This window comes from Grampus griseus (genome assembly GCF_964374135.1).
Source record: "Grampus griseus genome assembly, chromosome: 7".
Classification (NCBI taxonomy): domain Eukaryota; kingdom Metazoa; phylum Chordata; class Mammalia; order Artiodactyla; family Delphinidae; genus Grampus; species Grampus griseus.
Window position 1 is genome coordinate 16907551 of NC_139001.1, and position 18521 is coordinate 16926071.

The window sequence follows — 18521 nt, forward strand, 5'->3', positions numbered from 1 at the left end:
AAGAGGAGGGAAGGACTTAAACATTTATGTTTAAAATACCCGCAATGTGGTTGTTACTTTTTGATTAAAACAAATTAACACACCCTACTGTACCCTACTGTTGGAACCCAATACTCACCATGCAATTTTGTATTTGAACAGATTTTGATTTTTAAACAGAGCTCACATTGATAACAGTAAGACTCTTCTATTTGGATTGCAATTGAAAAGTAACAAGGGAAACAAAGTCACGGGCACTTTTACCTTTTCTCACTATGTATTTAGCATTCTAATAAAAATGCCAATGAAAATAAAAAGTAAAACCATCATACCTTCTAATTAGATACATAGAAGATATTGTCTTGTTGATATAGCGTCGTTTAATAATCATTGGTCTAGCTTTAAGTACTCAAGGCCTCCCAACAAATTCGAAGTCCTATCCCTGCACTCCTTTCCTAGGAAGGTTCTCATCCTTCAGTCCCCTATTTAATGGTGTCTCAGTCACTTCAGGTCAGTTTGGGAAGTGTTTTGTCCTGACCAAAAGTTTTCCCAAGATCTTTCTAAAGTAGAGAAGAAATAGAATTCTATGTAAAGAATACTGTTGCAGATTTATCTTGCTTTGTATTTAGTTTAACTCAAAGTCATTTCTCCCTCTAACAAATCAGAAAGATTATTTTAAAAATATCTTTTGGGATAAGCTTCAATTCAATAAACATTTGTGGAGCCCTTTCTTTATGTTAAGATTTCATTCTAGGTTCTCTGAGATGCCTAGATTAAGAGGATTAATTTACTGACCTTGAACAACTTACAGTCTAGAAAAAGAGGCAGAAACATTCATAACAACTCAACTTAAAAATGCTGTAATATGGACTTCCCTGGTGGCGCAGTGGTTAAGAATGCGTCTGCCAATGCAGGGGACATGGGTTCGAGCCCTGGTCCGGGAATATCCCACATGCCGCGGAGCAACTAAGCCCATGCGCCACAACTACTGAGCCTGCACTCTAGAGCCTGCGAGCCACAACTACTGAGCCTGTGCGCCGCAACTACTGAAGCCTGCACACCTAGAACCCGTGTTCCGCAGCAAGAGAAGCCACTGCAATGAGAAGCCCGCACACCGCAACGAAGAGTAGCCCCTGCTCACTGCAACTAAAGAAAGCCCGCGTGCAGCAACAAAGACCCAACGCAACCAAAAATAAATAAATAAATAAAAATTTAAAAAATGCTGTAATAGTAGGAAGGCAAGATTGATGCCACCCAGGATGATCAGGAACATTATGAAAATAGGTTTTGAAAATTATCTTGGATTGGGATCATTATGTTTGCATTGGCACATGTGAAAGAGGCCTTGGGTCTTATGCTACTTCTTGCCAATGACTAAGGCCATATTTATCAGGAATCCTTAGAAGTTCTGAGGTTTTCCATCACCGTTCCTATTCTTTCTTACAAAAGTTAAAAAACGTCTGACTAATTCAGTGACTTAATTAGCCAGAAGCATTGTTTGGTTTCTGAAAACTGTGCTTACCTGTTCAAAATGAAGAGGTTGAGTGAGCACCTTAGAATACATCTACAGGATGACTGGCTGGGATAAGTAATCATGATTCAACTGTATTTTTCAGGTGCAGAGTTTAACCTTTATAGTGTCTGAAGTGAATAAAAATGGATCAAATTTCAAAAATATACAAAACTCATTGGACTATTGACTTAATTGCCCCCTTCTGGCAAAGGTGACGTTGACAAAAAGAGAATTCTGAGGTGCCCTTGGGGTATAATATCAGTATTGGTTTTTAGAGGAGAGCAAAAGTTCAGGCAGGTGGCGCTTGAAACTTGCCTGCGATAGTGGTGTTTTACAATTCATTTTTAAATGAAAAGTTTTGAAGCTCATGAGCTAAGATGATAAATGAAAGGAGTTGAATTGAAATGTCCTCATTTCATTCATTTATTCTCAATAAGATCCTTCCTACTTTACAAGAGTAAACTTCCCTACTTTTAATACCAACTCAAAACAACTATTTGTGAAGTCAATCTGCTGCTCCGTGATTGGCTTACAAGTATGTAACCCTAACAGTAGCAGCAACTCAGCCATGGTTATAATATACTGGAAACTTGATGCTTCAAATGTGTGGTGGAAAAGCAGCATCAGCACCACAGGGGAGCTTGCTAGAAATGCAGCTTTCAGACCCCAGCCCAGGCCTCTTGAATCAGGATCTTCATTTTACCAAGATCCCCAGGTGGTTACTATGCACATTAAACTCTGAGAAACACTGCACTAAAGTTTTGACTTAAAAGGAAAATAATAAAGAAAAATAACACATCCGGCAGAAATTTAGAGTTGGCATTGAAGAGAAACAGCACCACAAATGATTAAGGATCCATAGATGCTTTTGCATCTGTGTTGTTTTGCCTTGGTATTTAAACATGGTGATGTGATCAACAATCACTTCCATAAGAAAAAGAAGCACCATTTCCCTTTCCTCCACAGAGTTCTTTGTGGTTCACGTCACTGTTTTTGATAGGCCTGGGGCCTGCAGTTTGTCTCTGAGACAGAGACAAAGAAGAATAGCTTGCTGCTGACACAAACAAGAGAGCACAGCTCAATAATTCAACTGCCACCTCCCAACTGATCCTCCTTTTAAACTCAACCCTGAAGACTCCACAGATCCTGACTCTCTCCCACCTGGTCCCTGGTAGACACTCAAAGGACTAGGATGAAAGTTGTTCATAGGGGCAGTCAGGACAGTGATGTGTATCATGGCCCAGCAATTGTTGGCACCTTCTTTCTGCTTACCATTAAGGGTTCTTCCAGTCCATCAAGGGTTCCTTTTGATCTTGGGCTCACAGACAAATCCCATGCCAGAGTAGTTAGTATCTCTAGATCTCAGTACTCTACAACACTTTGAGCAATGGGGTTGACTTGTAAGCTCATTCACTATTATTTGAGAGAAATCAAAGTTATACACAGATGTGAGTAAGAGAAGAAGAAAGAAACTTCCCCACAGTCTCTGCTTCCCAAACCACCTTAAGTCCAGGGAAAGAAAATGAGATGCCGGGTCCACTTGAAGATACCCAGGGGAACTCAGCCAATGAAACAGATGTTAAGATGATATCTATTAAAGGCAGGGTCTAAGCATATGAGTTAGGCTCTTTTATCTTCTATCGCACTCAGCTTACCAGTGAGTATAGCCATGTGTCTTTGTGTGTGATCGGATAGGATGTTATTAAAAGGCTCATGTTTTGACAATTGCCATGACCATTCATGGAGCCCAGAGCCAGTGGGTCCCCAGATAAACTTCCTCTCATGAGGAAGTATCAATCAGTCAAAATGAGAATATGGGCGGATCACAAGCAATGAACTCACCTGTGTACAAGTAGTATATAAATTAGTCTCTTTGTTGAAAGTGTTCATTAAGGGTATGTGAGAGTTATGAAGCTGGGGTTATAAAGTTGCTCCCTGTGAGACTTGGGGCTAATATTTAATTTTTCTGGACTTCATTCCATTATTCTTAAAATGATGAATTTCAAATTAGTGTCCCACCAAACACTGTTCTAGGAAATCGAGTGTTAATACAAGGAAAAGATGTGAGGGTTCACCATGTACAAAGCTTTTCATGTTCAATTGAGTGGGGAGAACATGGGATTCAAGACAGGTAAATGGGCTACTTTCCTTCAAAACATTTCAGTGTTTATTACATGTCAGTTTGGAAGGTGAACATCCAAGAGAAGACACAGCTTTTTGGATCTCCCCAGATCCTTGACCAAGGTTGCTCCTGACTGTGGTAGATAAAGCCACATCTCCTGGTTCAAGCTGAGGGATGCTCTTGGGGATGATCTGCAAGATTTGTGACTGGGCTGACACTTCTTGATTCTGTGATCTTGGAGGCAACCCATATTCCTCCTTTATTTCTTCCTTGATAGAACTGTCCTAAAAAGCTTCAGTGGCAGGGAGGTCCTTTATATTCTGTGACACTGCACCCCTGGTCTCCCATGCCTTCCTAACTGTGTATTTAGGTAAAACAAATTAACTCACAGTTACAAGCCAACACTGAATGTAGAATAAGTTGAAATATAAATTAACCTAATGGAATCATTTTTTATTATGATTCATTCCAAAATAAAGTTTGTGTAAAATTTACATCAGTGATTTAAAATGAAATCATTTACTTGAAAGGGAAAAAACAGGTCTCTCAATCTATTATCAGATAGTCAGTTTCAAATGTTTCTGGGGGTCTAGCTTGTATCCTTTTTCTCTAAATAAATAATATAGTTGTGACAGCCATAAGGGAAACCTTTTTTGGGGGAAGATATTAAAATTAGAAACTTGTGTGCCTAGGGTGTTTGTATTAAGCTTGGTAATTGAATGTTAATACACCTTGAAAAAGTGTTGGTTCAGTATATAATGTGTCCTGCTAAAACGAATCATTATAGTATAGTATTTTAAATTTTGAAGAATTCTAGGATCAAAAGAATTCCAGGTGAAAAGATAGCCAACTAAGGTTCTAATGTCTTTGGCTTCTAAGAACCGTGCTAGAATTAAAAGGAAATAATAGATTCCCAATTTGGTTGTAACAAAAAATGATGTAAATGTACTTCGTCATTTTCAGGGGGCTCTCTGAAACTGCAAACTATTGGCTTTTTCTTCTCCTTTTCAAAACTATCAGTAAAATTTTCTCTTTTTAAAATGACTCATCCTGTTCACGTCTACTTTGGGGGAAAATTGGTAAATTATTTAACTTCAAAATAAGCCATATCCCAGCCTTCATAAGGGCGGTTCCTGGAATCAGTCTAATTTTGAGTCCTCGTTCCTGGCTAGAGCTTATTATTACTAGAAGAATACGTGCTGACAGGCAGAGACAAAAAGGTCATGGAGAAGGTCACTTTTAAACAGAAATATGATTTATATACTATAAAGCACTCTATTATTATTAGATATGAATGGAAGTGCAGGGAAAGAATATGGGACTTGAAAAGTCTCTTATTTCCGAAAGTTCAGACAGATTTTAAGGGGAAATTGTGCCATGAATCTCTATTTCACCAAGAATGAGGCTGCATGGTGAGCAGTGCAGACAATATTACAGACAGATCTATAAACCAAAGTAATTGTATTATATTTTAGGTTAAACTAGCTAAAATATGTGATTTTGTCTGGGTAGGGAGAAATAACATTTATGCACATAAAAGTGAATGTTTTCTTAAATTAGTAATTATTGGTTTTGAAATACAAAATCTGCTAAACATGGTGTTTTAGGCAGCTCAGAGCCACGGCCTTTGCAGTGGCCAGTGTTTTGTATGTTTTCATATTGTTTTATTTTTTCCGTTTTTTGGGGGTGGGAAGGAGAGGAGGGAAAAAAAGGGCAGGGGAGAGAGAGGAAACTACTATAGCTTTGAGTCAACGTTAGAATATGATAGATTTTAAAGAGTCAAAACCAGCTTTAGATGTATATACTAAATGCTAAAAAACAAAAGAAGGTTAATAAATTAAAATGACATCACAAACCACAAAACAGGTCCTGTTACTTTATTGAAGTTAAAGATGTCTTATTGGCACAGGGAAGAGGGTTTTCTTGCCTGGAGCAGTGTCCCAAGTTCTTCAGTTTATCCATCTGCAACCGGTTGACTGTTTCACATTGGTGATGAATTATTCCGTTTCCTCAGTCTAATCCTTTTCATTTATTTATATTTTATGGAGGAAACATAAAAGCCTTCTGAGAAAAATCCAACTGTTTTTGATAAACCTTGTCATGTGCAAATAATGGAGCCTTGTCAGGACCAAGCTTTTCTGGAAATTTATACCTTCTAATAATAATTAAAAGGGGAAAAAAAAGAAAATCAGAAACAAATAAGAAGTATATTGAATTGGATTCAAAACATGTTTGTGGCTTTGAATCAGTGGCAATAAAGCTTTTTCTATCAAAAAATGTTTAAACATGGCAGTGGAACTAAAATCCATGTTCAGCTTGAGTTTAGCATTTTTCAAATAGTGAAACCATGACTTCAATCTTGAAGCCTAAGGAAGAAAGAAAACATTTAGTTCTCAGCGAAGCATCAGATGAACAGTCTGGATCTGGAACAATGAGAAAGAACTGGGCAGTAGGATGGACTGTATCTTGATGAAGGACCTTAAGACAGGCTGTACAAATTTCTCAGCAAGAGGTTTCTAATTATTTCTGAAGAAGTAAAATTTATAGGAACAAAGACATATATTTTAGCTACGGATCATACATATCTGGGTTTTGATTTTCTAAGTATTTTTTCTGGGGTTTGACAAAGATATAAATATTTTTAAAAATTAATAACAATGATTAATAATGTCTACAAATTGAATATTCTGAGAAAAAATGTCCAGTTGTGTGTTGATTTCTGTCTTTTACTTCCTTGTATATATATATATTTGTTAAATTTATTTTTGGCTGCATTGGGTTTTCGTTGCTGTGTGCAGCCTTTCTCTAGTTGTGGCGAGCGGCTCCTACTCTTCACTGAGGTGCACAGGCCTCTCACTGCGGTGACTTCTCTTGTTGTGGAGCACGGGTTTAGGCGCGCGGGCTTCAGTAGGTGCAGTGCAGGGGCTTCAGTAGTTGTGGTGCACAGGTTTAGCTGCTCTGTGGCATGTGGGATCTTCCCGGGGGGCTTGAACCCATGTCCCCTAAATTGGCAGGTAAATTCTTAACCACTGCGCCACCAGGGAAGTCCCTTCCTTGTATATTTCTATTAAATCAGTCAAAACTCTTCAGCTAATTATAAAAGTTCTATTTAACAGATTTCATTTGCTTTGAAAATTTAAGGAAATATCCTATTCCTATCTTCCCCCAATAGTGTAGAGCTTCTGTTTATGGTAGAAGTTCTCAACACTGAATGTTTATTAGAATTTTCTAGGAACCTATAAAAGTGTTGATGCTTGGCTCACCTCAAACCAGCTGAAACCAAATCTTTGGGGACGTGGTCCTGGTCATTTGTGCTTTTAAAAGTTCTTCAGGTGATTCTAACACACAGTGTAGTTGAATCCTATTCGATTAAAATATTGTTGTGGGATCAATAGCCTTATGCTCATTTAAATGGCCAGAATTCTACCCACTTTCCACCACTGCAGGGAGTGGACAGAGGATAGGTGTTGGGAATTCACAGAATTCTGAGTTCAAATCCAGATTCTGCTATTTACTTAAAATATGATCTTAATCTTGCCTATAAAAGAGAGACTGAACAATTTTTAGAAGGCTGCAGAGAGAATTAACTAAGACAACTTGACTGCTGAGGGTACTAGAGAAGAGGCCAGACTGCATCCATTCTATAAGTGGACTTGTCAGGAGAACACCTAGTCCATGCAGGTGATGAAAGATGTCACCTCCCTTCTTTGTTGAAATGGCCTTTGGGGGCAAATACAGCAGTAAAAGGAGGAAATACTCTGTGGCCAAAGGAAAACATTATTACTTAATTATTAGAAAAGAAATCATCTCTGGACACACCCTGTACATCATAAAAAATGAGAGAATCTTCAAGGCCACCCAGCCCTTCCATCAACTTGGAAGATGCTCCTGTACAGAAATCACAAGGACCGAGATGGCAAATTCGAGTCAGCTGCTCCCTCCTCACCCTGGATCTTCTTTCCTCCTTAAGGAAATGAAAGAGAGAGATTTAAAAAGAATTCCTGTATTTCTGTGTGAGGTTGGCCAAGAGACCTTCTGTATTCACCACTATCATTAGGACCATTTAGCTTCCTTGGGTCGTTGGTATGTTCTATATTGGGTTACCCACGTCAAACAATTTGCAGAGGGCTGCCATCTACAGCTATTCCACAAATGTGGCTTCCCTTCCATTCCCCACCACATCACTTTCCCCTTCACTGTCTCATTTTTGTGTATCAGTGTTTGGTATCCCTAGCTCTTAAAATCTTCTTGGCATTCTTTTTACAACTTGACCTAGCACACCTTCCATATGGTTGATTGCCCAATGCAGTTTCATTGATTGTATTAATTTGCTAGGGCTGCTATACAAAGTACTGTGGACTGAGTGGCTTAAATAACAGAAATTGATTTTCTCACAGTTCTGGAGGCCAGAAGTCTGAGACCACAGTGGCAGGAGGTTTGGTTCCTTCCAAGGGCTGTGAGGGAAGACATGTTCCAGACCTCTCTCCTTGGCTTATAGACGGCCATCTTCTTCCTTTGTCTCTTCACACCATTGTCCTACTATGAATGTCTGCGTCCGTACCTCTTCTTATTATAAGGACACCACTCAGGTTAGAATAGGGTCCACCCTAACAACCTCATACTAACTTAGTTACTTCTGTAAAAAGGCTGTCTCCAAATACAGTCGCATTCTGAGGAAATGGGGGTTAGGACGTTCAACACATGAATTTTGAGTGGGGTGGCAGGGGGGACACACATAATCTAACCCATAACATTGACTAAATCATGGATGGAATGAATAAATGTTTGATGAATACAGAATGTATATAACTCCTTAAAAGGTCGGCCAAACTAGAGGCTTTTTAATATGCAAATAAATTTTTATAACCTTAAAAAACTTGTAAATTAAAACCTTTGTTTCAGAGGAAACATCTACTTTTGTGTTTAGAACTTCTAGAAGTATCTTTATGAGATAAGCATATTCAGTAACCCTGAATTTTACACACAGATTTCTTAAAATATAATTCTTATCTATTTTTTTTCCTGGAATGATAAAGACAAGATTAAAGGACCAGACACAAATATTGTGGATTGTTTTCCTCTTTGCTTAAATACTTTCCAGCTAGGTCCTTTAGCAGTTATACACGTTTTGAGACAAAGATAACGCCTTTGACATTTTTAATCTCAGACATCTCCCTAATCTCTTTTGGTGCAAGTGAGTTCACATTTAAACTAGCTTAAAAAAATGGAGCACTGTAGGTCCCTGTCTTGGGGGGTAGACTGTGGGTGGCAAGCATCCAGAGGTGGCTAAGCTGGGAAGGGTTAAATGACCTGAGGTCTGCATTCGTTTGAGGAGCATCACACAAACCAGGAGGGCAGTGATTACAAGCCAGATCAGGAATGAAAATGTTAGACAACGCCTTTAATTTCCAAAGTGCCCAAGGAAATCAGTGGATTATTCTGGTCTACGGCAAAGGCATGGAATCTAGCCGTGGATGCGTCCACCAGCTGTGGGTAGTGAGGCCAAATAGATGAAAATAATTATGCCACGAAAAATACCTTTTCTCTAGAATCAGAACTACCATTGAAGACAGGCTTCATAGAGTATGCCGTGATTTAATAGTGAATTTTTATGTGTGAATCATTGGGACTAATATGCACTTTGTAAGTAGCAAACATTTTTAAGTTTCATAGAGAAGATAAAAATTAGCAGAATTGGGCTTCCCTGGTGGCGCAGTGGTTGGGAGTCCGCCTGCCGATGCAGGGGACACCGGTTCGTGCCCCGGTCCGGGAGGATCCCACATGCCGCGGAGCGGCTGGGCCCGTGGGCCATGGCCGCTGAGCCTGTGCGTCCGGAGCCTGTGCTCCGCAACGGGAGAGCCCGCAGCGGTGAGAGCCCCGCGTACCGCAAAAGAACAACAACAACAACAACAAAAATAGCAGAATTATGAAACCTCTAAAAGGTGTCTCTAACTGTACCTGGAATATTCACCAGGATGGACTGTGTAAAATTGTAACAATATGTATATATGCCAGTTTTGTGTTATAAGCACATTTAGAGAAATGGTTTCTCTGTACCAGAAAATAATTAAATAAAATAATCTATTATCCATGTAACTCATTACCTTACCTTCTAATTTTTGCCTTATTTTCTAATTGTTTTCATATAATTATTATTGGACTGTGAAATTTATAGTAATGATACCTAATTGGAATTTTTAGTGACAAAGTAAAATTAGATATTGGCACCATCAAACCTGAATTTTACTAGAGATCCATCAGAATGATCTTTTAAAATGTTAGCTATAATTATTTCAAACTCATTTTTTTTTTTTTTTTTTGCGGTACATGGGCCTCTCACTGCTGTGGACTCTCCCGTTGAGGAGCACAGGGTCCGAACGCGCAGGCTCAGCGGCCATGGCTCACGGGCCCAGCCGCTCCGCGGCATGTGGGATCCTCCTGGACCAGGGCACGAACCCGTGTCCCCTGCACCGGCAGGTGGACTCTCAACCACTGCGCCACCAGGGAAGCCCCTCAAACTAATTTTAAATCGTAATTGTAGTTTTTATTTTAGCCATATGTATCGGTCTGGATATGCAGAAACAGTAGCTGATTAGCAGTATTCCAAAAGTTATTACAAGTGAAGAACATGTTTTAAAATAATGACAATGTCTTGGATATAAATCATTCTGAAGTATCTGAGTTTAAGTTAGATTTAGCAAGGCTTGTTGGAGGAAGGAGGGGGAGAAAAAATAAAATTAGTCACTGTTCCTAAAATTTATTTGAAAAGACAAATTTTTAAATTGTATTAAATCTTCTGAAATTTTGGAACTAATTTTTTTTCATCTGTGACACAACACTTCACTAGAAACTGCCCTGCATGTCCCTCCATAACTCAAAAATGTATTCCATCATCCATTCTTCTGCCTTTAATTATAAAGCTGCATCCGTCCACCCATACTGGCACACATATACTTCCACATGTACCACTGTCTCCACCCACTCTTTAGTCTCTAAATGATTTTGAAATCAGGACACTTTCCCACTTCATTCACATTTGCTAAATTGTAATTCACATGAGTCAGTTGGAAAGCATATCTCAGTAATTTCCAATGAAAAAGGAGACCCTAGCAGGGAATAAAGGCACATGCTCTATACAAGAAGGGTTTAATAAATGTATGTTTTTACTATTCATTTGGGGAAAAATTCAAGAAGCATTCTGAGATTTGGAGACATGTATTTGCCTTTCAGATATCTTAACACTTAAAAAAATGCAGCTTTTAGACTTGGGCTTGAATAGCTAGCAAGTACCTCCAGATGAGAGTATTTCCAACCAGGTAAAGTTCTCACCTGGCAATTTGAAAATTGGGGTTCTGAACAGCTAAATAATCAAGTAGATCTGCAAACCTCTCAATGAACCCTAGCCAATGCTTAGATGAGTTTTCAGCAAACCTGGGCTGAGTTTGGAGAAATTCAAATAAATTTTATGGTTGCAGATGGAAACCAGGCCCAACTCAGCAGTTTAAATGAACCTGAAACTCAAGGGCCATCTCAAGGGGTCTGAACCCAAGCAAACCAAAACAAAGTAATGATTCCCAGGGAACACTGGTAGCCCTCAGTGCATTGTCTTGGCAAAAGCCGAGCACAGATTTATTTTATATTATCCAAAAGTGGTAAGTGAGAAAATTAAGAAACGTTTCCTAAATGGATTGTCTGGAAGGTCTGTGTGATTCAGAGGCAAAATGAACAAACTTTCAGGCATTGCTCCCTTCACACAAAGTTTTCAGAAAATAATTGAGAACTTTTAACTACTATGATAACTATATAAAGACATTAACAATTAGACATAAGCCAGAATGCCTTTCCCTAAAGTGAATCATTCTGGCCATCTGGATTCAAACCTCACTTCAGGTGTTCTGGTTGACCACCGGGTTCCACATGATACTGGGTCAGTGCCTCGCATGCTTGGTGTAGCTGAACATCTTTCTAATTTTGAGAGCACCTGGAATCCAGGCAACTAGAAAAAGAATTCTTTGACTTCTTCCTGAGGGCTTTCATAAATAACAATGTCAATAGTTCACAAGAGAGGGGTGTGTGTGTGTGTGTGTGTGTGTGTGTGTGTGTGTGTGTATCTGTCTTTCAGTCATGTCTTCTGGAGCATCAAGGAAATGTAGTTAGAAAAACAATTTTTATAATTGAACCAGCTTTTAATTTCCCAAGAAAGTCCATTAATTTTTCATCTGGTTGACTCTTGGTTTCAACAGTTATTAAAGATCAAAGTATCCCAAATTGTTTCTACAAGGGAGAGGAGAAAAATTATAGTGACTAGTATGTACTGGAAACTGGATATGCTCATTCGATATCTGTTTCTTAGAAATGTTGTAAGAATTGAATAAGAAAAACTCCAGTTCCCACTATATAGAGGGAACTTGATAATTGTTAACTCGCCTCATTATATTCATCATCATCATTATCATTGTCATCATCATTGCTCTTCTACCAGGGCTCATTGCCAGGAACACCCTTAACTGCCTTTGGCAAAAAAGAGACATAGGAAGATTGTGTTTTCTATGCCTCTACCTCCTAGTTTTCATTCTTGTCCCCACTTCTAGAAGTGCCACTTGCAGTCCACCCACTGGGTGTTCATAAGTATTCTCATGTTCTTCTTACCAACTTTTCTATTAAAATTCTCCTGGATAGTCTCTGTCAATCTTCCCTTTAGAGAAAATGGCTACTTACCTTCGAATATTCTGTGAAACATGACACAAACAAGTTATTTAATATAATTATAACAAACGAAATTAGAATCTCTGAGTTTGGGACCCTATGATTACTTTTTTTTAAACATCTTTATTGGAGTATGATTACTTATAAAGCCTTTCCCCCATCTCCCCATCCTTATGATTCTAAAATGTAGACACAGTTGAAAACTACTGCTTCACATAAATTAACGTAACTTTACCTATGCTACAGACATCCAGAGATTCCTAATAATTGACTATTCATACACTGACTAAAAGGTTGTTTTGTCACAGTATATTTTCCTGCAGTGGGTTTTCCAATAGAGACAGAAGGCTGATATTTAATAGGAATCACACATTTTTATGTCAGGTTCCTGTAGGCAACATTATTTGACAATCTGGTTTACTCTGAGATCTCTCAAGTTGTCACCCAAGCAAGGAATTCACTTCGGATTGCCAGTGGTCCATAGATCATGGTTTGTGAGCCATTCACCTAGGAGTTTCAGTTTTATTTTTACGCAAATAACCTGAACAGCAAATTCTTCTCTCATTACTCAAATTGCTTAAGGAGATATCTATAAGGAAATTTATTCAGTAAGCATTTATTTAATTTTCCAATAGTCGAGGCACTAATGCCCAGTGTCAGAAATACAGGGGAATAGACTTTATTCTTTTTCTTATGATCTCAGTAGAGAAAAAAACTATAGACTTTCATGTTTACCTATAGACATCCCAATCTTGTTCAAACCACAGTCTCTGACTTAGAAATCAGAAAAATAAGTTCTCCAGAAGAAAAATATATATGAATGAAGAGCATTTTGACGTTTTTCTCTCCCTGATCAACTTCCAAGATTCCAAGAAATATGGTCAGATCTATGGAGTTCAAATGGTAGCCAAAGATATAACCATCCTGTATCACTCCCTAAATCATTTTAGGTCAAGTCAGTTCACAAAGTGCTACTTGCCCTCTTGTTTGTTGGTTTCTTTTTTAAGCTTGTTTTATGGAGTACTTGCCATGTGCCAAGCATTGCCCTCGCCCTTTCATTCATTATCTCATTTAATTTTCCTGACAATTCTGTGAGTCAGGTATGATTATTCCTTGTCATTTACAGACAGGGAAACTGAAGCACAAAGAGGACTGATACCCTTGTAAGTGGCCCAATTAGGATCTGAACCTCAGCGTTCCTGCTCCAGGGTGTGTATTCCCAAGTGTTACCCTACAGCTTCTGTGCACGTTATTGTGTTAGCGGTTCTAGGTAGTTGTGAGGTAGAGAGAGTTGGTTAACACTCAAACCTGTATTTGACCAATTTACTTTATTGTGTTTGCTGTTGAGACAAACCTACTGAACCCCTGAAAGGTAGTGTCCCTTAAAACAGAGTGTGGGGATTACTGCTTTAATGTGTGACATTTGATTTTCTGTTCTTTCATGTCTTCATCTCTGCTGATCCCTTGAATATACTCTGGTGGTTTTAGACTGAAGATTCAAAAGCACAAGAGGACTCATGGCAATACACTTAGGGTTTCTGAGTTTTCAGGAAGCTGCCCTCAGGACCTGGCAGGGTCATGTGGTAACAGAATGAATTGCAAAATGTGTGTTCGCATCTCAAGTGGACAGTGGTCGGCTTGCTCCTGTTGGCTATCCCAGCATAGGGTCTGTCTAACATCCATCCACCTTGATGCCTTCCTTTTATATCCCAGCTGCTTGTGTTAGTGCTTATGAGTGTAAAATAAAGTAGTTGAAGCATGATCAAAAGTGTAACCAAAACTACTTCCAAGCCCCCATTCTGTAGAAATGCTGAATCAGTTGGACGCAGGTGCATTGTGCCCAGTCAGCAAGCAAAGTAGCTGAGGAATTTGCAGGGAGAACCATTCGTAAGAGTGGTGACCTCATACACACTTATAAGCTGGATCAACTTGATTCCAATCTGAATGCTACCAACGGATGAAATGCATCTCTGAAATCTACATCTGAAATGATTCTCATGCATGCCTCCCTCTCCTCCTTGACCACAATCTTTATCACAGTAATAACCCTCATAATTGCTTGTCTATATGATTACAATAACTTCTTAATCAGTCTCCCACTTCTGGTGTCCTTCTGGTCTATTTATCCTCAACAGCTCTGCGAGTGGTTCTCATACTTTTGGAAAAAACCATTGGAAGAATTGGAAGAATGTGTTGAAAAATGCAGATTTCTAGCCCATTTTTAGTCCCATTTATTGGGTCTAGAAGTGACCCAGTAATCTAAGCAATCTATATTTCTTTGATTAGTCATCCCCATGTAATTTTTGTGCAGGTTGCTTTCACTTTGAGAAATTGTTCCAGGCTGTTATCTAAAATACAGTGGTAACACAGCATGATTTTTCTCCACAAAGAAATGTCTCTCTTTCTGTAATAGAAAATAGGTATGGACTTGGAATGAATACGAGAAGGGACTTTGAGACTCAAAAGACAAAATAAGAAGGTCAAAGGGAATTTGTGGGTCTAGTGTAGATACCAGAACTTGTTCTGATACAACTTTCCTGGGAGATCTGGGGAAGTGACTGTGTAAACAAATAAAAATAATTGGATTTGAAAGATCAGGGTAACGGTGGTGTAGAGCTCCCTGTCTACATGAGGTCACCATAACTTGGACAGAAACCTCCACTGTTTTCCACTTAAAAAAAAAAACAAAACATTTTAGATCAAGCAATGTGATCCTTGCAGCAGTGAGCAGGGAAAATATCAGATTTAAAGAAGCCACTTATGGGACTTCCTTGGTGGTGCAGTGGTTAAGAATCCGCCTGCCAGTGCATGGGACACGGGTTCGAGCCCTGGTCCAGGAAGATCCCACATGCTGCGGAGCAACTAAGTTAGTGTGCCACAACTACTGAGCCTGCGTTCTAGAGCCCACGAGCCACAACTACTGAGCCCATGCCCCTAGAGCCAGTGCTCCGCAAGAAGAGAAGCCACCACAATGAGAAGCCCGCGCACTGCAACGAAGAGTAGAGAGCCTGCAAGCAGCAACGAAGACCCAACGCAGCCAAAAATAAATAAATAAATTTATTTATTTAAAAAAACAATAAAGAAGCCACTTCTCTAAATGAGAAAGCCACTTTTCAACAACGTCAGTGACAGAAGCAGAAGCAGCAGAAAACAGATCTCATTTCCCCCCCTCTTGGCCTGTAGTCCATTGTTTAGGATCATGATTATTCTCTTTGCAGTTAGTTATATAATTCTTAGACTAGTCTTAGACTATTGGTGGAAGTAGGGTGGAGATCTAGAGAAAAAGGTTGGAGTCCCTGCTTATCTGAGAAATGGAGGCTTAAGTAAATAAACTTCAATATTAAAAAGAGACATAGCATTATTCATACTCCAAGAAATAAAGCAAACCACGCCCCTGATCACGCCATTTCCCTACTTAAAAACAGTCAGTGTGTCTCCATTGCCTAGTCTACATGGTTCTGATGCCACAATATGACATGAAAGCTTCTTCACAACTCTGTCAACAAATAGTTCCAGCTTCATCTGCCTCGCTCTTAAGTTCATGCAGTTTGGTCATATTATTTTCTGGTTTTTAACTTGCTGAGTGTTTTCAGATTTCCATGTTTCTTTTCTCTTGTTCTTCCCTTTGCCTGTAAATTACAACTATTCACTCTTTAAAACAATATTAAGGGCTTCCCTGGTGGCGCAGTGGTTGGGAGTCCGCCTGCCGATGCAGGGGTCATGGGTTCGTGCCCCGGTCCTGGGAGATCCCACATGCCGCGGAGGGGCTGGGCCCGTGAGCCGTGGCCACTGAGCCTGTGTGTCCGGAGCCTGTGCTCCGCAGCGGGAGAGTCCATAGCAGTGAGAGGCCCGTGTACCACACACACACAAAAAATATTAAATGGAAATTTACTTGGATAAATAACCAAATGAATATATTTTCAGATGAGAAAACAGATTCAGAAAAAATGAAAATTTTCTCCTGAAGCCAAAAAGTTAATCAGTGCTGGAGATGTGGTTAGAAGTCTAGTTCCCTGATCCTAATCCCCTGCTTCATATGCCAGTGGCATCTTCATTCAGAATCTCATTGATGCCAATCTGATCCAGGTTTTCATAACAATTGTTTACCTGAATCTCAGGTGACCTGCCCCAATTCATGTCTCACCTGATGCACTGTGTGTGTGTTGCCACTGTAACTTAGAGATACCTATTCACTACAGCTCCTACCACCTCCCCTAGACTTTGGACAACCCTAGCTCTAACTGTGATAAAATGCCAGTTAGAATAGTTAGAACCGGTCAGTTCCCTGATCACTCTATTGATAAGCTACATATACCAAAAAGAGAGCAACCATTTACATTATTCCATATTTAGGACTGTTGTAATCCTTAGTTACTGGCCTTACTTTGGGACCTGAGAGATCCTGAAGATGCTCTGTTCCTGGGGAGGATGAGAAAAGAGCCTATTTCAGGGTCAAAGGGCACAGAAGAGATGGAAGGGAGTGGACATAAGATGAACTTCACCCAAGGTCCACTCTGTTTCCTGAGCTACAGTTTCCATTTTGGAAAAGAAATCTGGTGAAATAAATTTTGTAAGGGGGGAAGAAATATAACTTCAGCTTGAAGGTTGCCTGGAGAGAAAGGAATCTGATTTTAGAATTTAGAATATGAGCATTTTAGCTTGCTGCATTGTCACTTTATTTATGCTCATGCTTAACTCAACTGTAGCTTCTGGGTATTTCTTATGTCATTAAAAACCACTGGTGCAGCCAGGAGAATAGAAAGTAAGATGTTGCTTTGTTTACTTTTGTTGCCATTCAGCATTTCTTCTCACAGTTCACAGGAGACCTCTGGCTATATTCACAATTATAGTGACAGAAGTTTAAATAAATGCAGCGGGAGCCCACTGGTTCGTAGTGCAATAAATCTGAATGCACGAATGGAAAGTCTCTTGGAAGCTTCTTCTTCATAGATGTGAAAATAAACCACTGATATTTTGTTTTTCTTTAGTTTTGTGGTGGGAACAAAGTTAGGGAGAGAAAACTACAGGCAAAGATGCAAAGATTCTTTCACTAGAACTTCAGCTAAGTTCCTGTCACTTTTGATCCATCCAGTTAGAATTTGGAAAACACAGATTCTTAAATACAGCAAAATACTAGATCTTCTCTGATAAAACCCATTGGAAGTTAGAGCTATAAGGAGAGCCTTGTTGACTGAGACTAACTTGTTGATTTTGTAAGTGAGTCACCTGACCTAGGTGTCTTTCTCAAGGTCACACAGCTAGTTTGTGGCATCTGTAGGTCTGGAAACCAGGTCTCCTCACTTGTTGCCCAGTGATTGTTACACCATGCTTCCTGGCTTCCCCTCAACCTCAACAGTTGAATTCTTTCCTGGAGTCTGGGAGACATAAGGCAAAGTTGGAGAGCAAGTGCAGGATAGAAAATATGCAAGCAAAAGATGTGTACATGTAACACTTTTCTGGTTACAGCACTATGAGGTGAGGAGCTCTTGTCTACACCAGCAGCCCTGTGATCCAAGGGCCCTCTGCAGTTGGTGCAGATCTTCAGATGCAAGCAAGAAGATGGCCATAGCCATGGCACACTGCAAATGGAGCAATGGCCTCATCAGGGTGAACGGCACCCCTGGAGATGATCAAGCCATGCACACTGCAGTATAAGCTACTGAAGGCTGTTCTGCTTCTGGGCAAGGAGTAATTTTCTAGGGTGGACATCTGAGTCTCAGTGAAGGGTGGTGGTCACATGGCCCAGATTTACACAATCTACCAGTCCCTCACCAAAGCCCTGGTGGCCTATTACCAGAAATACATGGATGAGGCTTCCAAGGTGGAGATCAAAGACATCCTCACCCTGTATGACTAGATCCTGCTGGCAGCTGATCCTCATTACTGTGAATCCAAAATGTTTGTAGGTCCTGGTGCCTGTGCTCACTACCAGAAATCCTACTGATGAACCCATCATGAGGATCAAGGATCACCTTTATAATAAACAGTGGTTGTAGGATTTGAAGTTTAAAACAAAAAAAAAGTACAAGGAGCTAGCATTGTTTCTGCAGTAAGGTAGATGTCTTGGATGGTCTATTCAAGGGAGTTCACCTAGTCCAACTTAATGAAACCTACAACCTTTATGTACTGAGGAAACACTGGCTACACACACTGAAGCAGTATTTCTGGATTATACATGCCAGTTTAAGCAGATGTGGCATG

General features: G+C 39.6%; 1 pseudogene across 1 annotated transcript; it reads left to right on the forward strand.

Moving 5' to 3' along the window:
- The first annotated feature begins 5961 nt into the window (after positions 1 to 5961).
- On the forward strand, positions 5962 to 18264 carry LOC309824976 (small ribosomal subunit protein uS9-like; annotated as a pseudogene). The gene is made up of 2 exons: positions 5962 to 6063; positions 17837 to 18264. The product of its transcript is annotated as a small ribosomal subunit protein uS9-like (transcript).
- Positions 18265 to 18521: the final 257 nt, after the last annotated feature.